The sequence below is a fragment of the Calonectris borealis genome, unplaced genomic scaffold (assembly GCF_964195595.1).
Source record: "Calonectris borealis unplaced genomic scaffold, bCalBor7.hap1.2 HAP1_SCAFFOLD_207, whole genome shotgun sequence".
NCBI lineage: Eukaryota > Metazoa > Chordata > Aves > Procellariiformes > Procellariidae > Calonectris > Calonectris borealis.
The window spans coordinates 19,216-24,569 of record NW_027441592.1 but is presented as its reverse complement, the minus strand read 5'-3'; the positions used below and the strand labels follow the sequence as shown (position 1 = coordinate 24,569).

The following is a 5,354-nucleotide window of genomic DNA, read 5'->3' as shown; positions in this document are numbered from 1 at the left end:
GAACAACCCCGGTGCTGTGCAGGCGCTGCTCAGCAGGAACTAACGCAGCCCTGCGTCATCAACGCCCTTTGCAGCACAAACCCAAAACGCAGGAGGAGGGAGAGTGGGGTGGCAGTGGGGTGCAGGGGAAAGCCTCGCGTGGGAAAGGGAGGGGCAGACATGAGGAGGGGCATGCGTGGGGATGACCTACACCAGGGGGTCCAGCCGGGACAATCCACAGCAGGTAACTCACCTGGGACAACCCGCAACCGATAATCCGTTCCGGATAACTGACCCTCACTGGATAATCCACACCAGATAACCCCGAGCGATGCCCCTCAAACCGCTGGTATTTCACCCCAAATTGGGAGGTTTTTTGCTTTTCCATAGTATGAAAATTGGGCTTTTTTTCTTTTCCAAAATATTCAACTTGGAGGATTTTCGGCGCTTTTCCACAACATAAAAATTGGTGATTTTTGCTTTTGGTTTTGTGCATGAAAATGGGGGTTTTTCTGCTCTCCGGCTGCACAAATCCAGGTGGATTTGGCTTTCCTGGGAGCTCCAAATTGGGTATTCTTCCCTCAAATTGTGGTTTGTTTTTTGTTCACCCCCCCCCGCCCCACCCTTGCAGACCCTGAATCAGGGGTTTTGTGGTATTTTTATGCCACAGCGGCAGGTCCCGCTCTGTATGTGCACAGCCCCGCAGGGGAAAGTCCCCACTGGGGGAACTGGCCCCAAATCAGGATGGGAAAAGGCGGTAAAGGCGAAGGGGAAAGGGGCAGCTTTTGAAAGCGCTTTTATATCTTCAATAGAGAGGTATTTCCAGTGGGAGGGGGGAGGGGCAGCGGGTGGTGTCAATTTTTTACATCCTTTCTGTAAACAGGGTTTCTTTGCATGTTAAAAACCTTATCTATCACAGACATTTACATTTATGTGTCTATTTACACATACATATACATGTATTTAGGGAACATATTTGTTTCACTTTTCCTCCCCCCTATTTCCCACTTTCCCCCCCCTATTTCCCACTTACTACACGTAATACCTATTCAGACTATGAATCTGTTTAGACTCATGTATTTTGACACTTAAATATCTTTATAGACTTCTCTATTTACACTTACATATATTTACACCTGTGTCTTTATAGACTTAGATATCCATTTACACTTACACCTATTTAGACTTAGATATCTATTTACATTTATATATAACTTCTTATATTACATATATCTATTTAGACGTACTATGTAACAGGTTCTCTATTTCAATGCCTCACACATATATTTACAGTTTTTAAAAATTTTTTTAACACCCCCTGCTCCCCCCTCCATGAATTTTCAGGCATTTTTGGGCTGGACCCCCTTTTTTGGGGGGGACCCCCCCCATTCCCCACTCACCTGCTCCTCCACGGCATCATCACCCCTCGGGTGATGTTGAGGTGCCCCAAATGACATCATCACCCCCCCAGACCCCAAAACCCCCCCTTTTTATTCACCTCCCCAAAAAGGCACAAAACAAGGGAAACGGCCCCAACCGGCAGCTCGTTACTTTAATAATGCCATTTACGTATGTACACACGGACCCCCGCCAAAAAGGGGGGCTCTGCTAGAAAAATAAAGGAGGGGCGGCCCCCCCAAACGGTTGCAGACCCCCACAGTCCCTGTCCCGCAGGCTGGCAGCTGGCCCCTTACCCTCAGCACGTTTAACGACCGGCAGGCAAACCTGGGCCGGGGGTCTCTCCTGAGCACCACGGGACGCTTACAACGAGACATCTGAAAAACAAAAATCCCAAATGACATTTCAGCACATTAAAAAAATAGCACCGAAGGCAGCAGAGGAATTCAGTCAGGATAAGGGATAGGGTAGTAGTTGAGCTAAAGGAGGATGCTAGGCAAACAGGACAGCTCGAAATACAACACGTCCTTTAAAAGCTAGAGCGATTCGAACGCTTAAAATCAGCGTTAAGACTAATTGACACGATTTTGAACACGTTCTTAGCAGAGAAGTAAACACTCTCGCTGGTGTCGGAAAACGCCTCATCCCTTCCTTACAGCACCGCTGCAGGGAGATAACCCCGTGAGGCTGCAGGACAAGGGTGTACCGTAATCAGCATCTACGCTCACGGATCCGCCGCCGCAGCTCCAGCCCTTGCGCTGCTGCTGCTGCTGCACATCTCGCTTGCTTGGTCGATAAAGTTGAAAGTGAAGTGTAAAACTTTGAAGAGTAAAATGAAAAAGAAATAACAAATCTCAGCAATTCATTTTATGCTAAAAAGGTGTGCATACGTTTATCTACATACAAGAAGACGACTTATACCATAAAAGTATTTGATTTTCCTTTTGCATTAATTTAAATTGCAGAGCTGTGAATTCATACCATTAAATTATCTATCTCTACAATACACAGCTATCATTTGACTGGGGTTTTGCGTGTGTTATGTGACTAGGAAGGACGCCTGGCCAGCTGCGCCGAGACTGATGCTACCGAACTGCCGGGGAAACGCGCCATTGAAAGCGAGACAGAAATAAAGTACTTCAGAGCACTCGGTCAAAAGATTGGGAAAAAAACCCATAACGTTCAGTTGCCTCTCTTTTTAAACATTTAGAGCAACTACCTAACTGCTTAAGTACACCTAATAAATTGTATGCTACAGCTATTTGGCAGTTACATTTTAAATGCAAGTTTGTAAATTATACAATTTTAACTTTTTTTTAAAGTTTCATTTATGATAGAAAACTATTTTTTATGATAGAAAAATCGGTGAGGCACAAAATCCCCCATATGGTTCTACTTTTGGGAACAAAAAAAAAACGAAACCCAAAGCAAATCCCCAGTGCTGCAATACATAAGGCTACCAAAAAGGACTGGCAGATTTGCTAATGCTTTTGGCTGTACTGAAGCATGCAGAGGAACACGTTTTCATGATCTCTCAACTGTTACAACTGGGAACCAATGACGCCATCAACTGTTGGAAGATGTGCTGTGCTTGGGTCTTTGGGAGGAAATTGACTGGGGGTTTTTTGTTTGGTTTGGTTTTTTGGTTTTTTTTTTGTTTTTGTTTTTAAAGAGAACAAAAAGTCTTGTTGCTGATGACTTCTACTGCCAAGTATATCATCTCTGAAGATCCACTCTGATGGGAAGTTCATAAAATGCACCTCCTTTGAATGAGAAATATTTCCATTTTGGAAAATCTCTTTCAAACTGAAGTCAAAAATTACACACTGTAGGTTAAGGAAAAAGGACATTATTGAAGCAATAACTCACCAAAACCACATCAGGACTCACTGTCACTAGTTACAAGGCCGCTAATGTTTCTTGGGAAAGCCTGGAAAACATGCAGAAGCGAAGCCAATTTGTCCTGATTTGTCCATGTCTCTTCTTTGACTTTGATTGCCTTAAGTACAGATACTAGTATGTCAGTAAAGTTTTCAATTACTACTATAAGATATTTTAAATACTTATTCACTGAAAAAGCATAAAGCTTTTATAATGAAAACAAAGTCTGTTTCTTCTGAATATCTGATCTCTTACAAACAGTTTCTTTCCTCTTCTGGTACAAAATTATTTTCACAGTATCATTTAATAGTAAGCGCACAAAAACAGAAGACCACGCTTTCAGGAATAGGAAATAAATGAGGGAAGTAAGCTTTGCATAGGCGTAACATGCTCCAGAACAGACCTTATTTTATTTTAGTATTTGTGTTAAAATATTTAATAAAAAACTATAGAAGGAGAATTGGCACATTCTTAATATTAACTTTAAAGTCCACACTACAAGTACCTTAGGAAAAATGTAGACATACATCATTGACGTACCTTGTATTTACAGACCACTATGGATCCCTTCCATATGCCTTGTACTTTCATGGCTGGATAAAAGTAGATATAGAAAAAAAAAATTTAAAAGCAATGTGACACAAGAGAGACAGGAAATAATAAAAAAATAGGGTTAGACATCTGGATAAAAGTAGACATAGAAAGAAAAGAGAGGGACAGGCAGAAGAACAGAGAAATAGCAAAAAAGGACAGGAGGGATATAAAAAAAGCTGAAGGACAGGCAGCCAGAAAATGAAATACAGAAAAAAGGAGAGAGACAGCGAGCAGGACAGACTGGGGGAGAGATGGCTGCAGGGGGCGGGCAGGGAGAACGACAGAGAATGGGGGGGCTGGGGGAGAGGGACAGGGGCAAGGAACAGCACAGAGGGACAGAGACAGAAAAAGAGGATGGGAAGCAGGACAGAGAGATGCAGCACGAAAAAAAACAGGGACAGGGAGAAGGACAGAGAGGCGGAGAGACAAAAAGAGCAACAGGGACCAGGACCCCTGAGGGATAAAGAGAGGGACAGAGGGCTGGATGCAAGAATAGAGAGAAGAACAGGAGTACAGGTAAGTGGAAAAAATGACAGAGAGGGAAAGAGAGAGGGTCAGGGAGCCAGGCAGACAGATGGATAGGCAAAAAGAGAACAATGGAGGAATGAAGAACAGTGCAACAGACAGGAGGAGGCAGGGAAAGGCAGACATGGGTAGGGATCTGGGAGGGGTGGGGGATGCAGAGCGGGGCAGGGAGTTACTGGGACGCGGAAGAAGAGAGATGCACGCCCAAGGGTCCAGGACTCACCACAGCTCCCGCTCTTGGCGCCGCATGGAGAAATGTACAATTCGGATGCTTCTTTCTCCCTCACTCTCTCTCCCCCTTCCTCTTCTGTAGCTCCGGTTACTCGACTGTCATTCATCTGAGAGAGCACAGCTAGTATCTTACAGCTTTTTAAATGTGAGGGTTCATAGATACATAGCATTTCTCTCACTCACACACACACAATACATGGACATACTGTACCTTTGGATACATGTACAGACCCTGCATTACACGTTAGCGATGTAGTCTGCTGAGGACTATTAATTGGGATCGTTCCTCACTCAAATCACAGAATCATTAAGGTTGGAAAAGACCTCTAAGATCATCAAGTCCAACCATCAACCCAACACCACCATGCCCACTACACCATGTCCCTAAGCACCTCATCTACATGTCTTCTAAATACTTCCAGGGTTGGTGACTCCACCACGTCCCTGGGCAGCCTGTTCCAATGCTTGACCACTCTTTCAGTAAAGAAATTTTTCCTAATGTCCAACCTAAACCTCCGCTGGCGCAACTTGAGGCCATTTCCTCTCGTCCTATCGCTAGTTACTTGGGAGAAGAGACCAACACCCAACTCACTACAACCTCCTTCCAGGTAGTTGTAGAGTGCAGTAAGGTCTCCCCTCAGCCTCCTCTTCTCCAGGCTAAACACCCCCTGTTCCCTCAGCCGCTCCTCACAAGACTTGTGCTCCAGATCCTTCACCAGCTTCATTGCCCTTTTCTGGACACGCTC

At 44.5% G+C, this 5,354-nt stretch overlaps 1 long non-coding RNA gene across 2 annotated transcripts; it reads right to left on the bottom strand.

Moving 5' to 3' along the window:
- Positions 1–1,483: 1,483 nt before the first annotated feature.
- Positions 1,484–4,961, bottom strand: LOC142077313 (uncharacterized). 2 transcript variants are annotated; one of them, XR_012671720.1, is made up of 4 exons: positions 4,601–4,961; positions 3,799–3,851; positions 3,247–3,307; positions 1,484–2,196 (listed from the first exon to the last, which is right to left on the bottom strand). It is a non-coding gene; the product is annotated as an uncharacterized LOC142077313 (long non-coding RNA). The 2 variants fall into 2 exon arrangements; XR_012671719.1 differs by lacking the exon at positions 1,484–2,196 and having other exon boundaries at positions 2,817–3,307.
- Between the last annotated feature and the right edge of the window lie 393 nt (positions 4,962–5,354).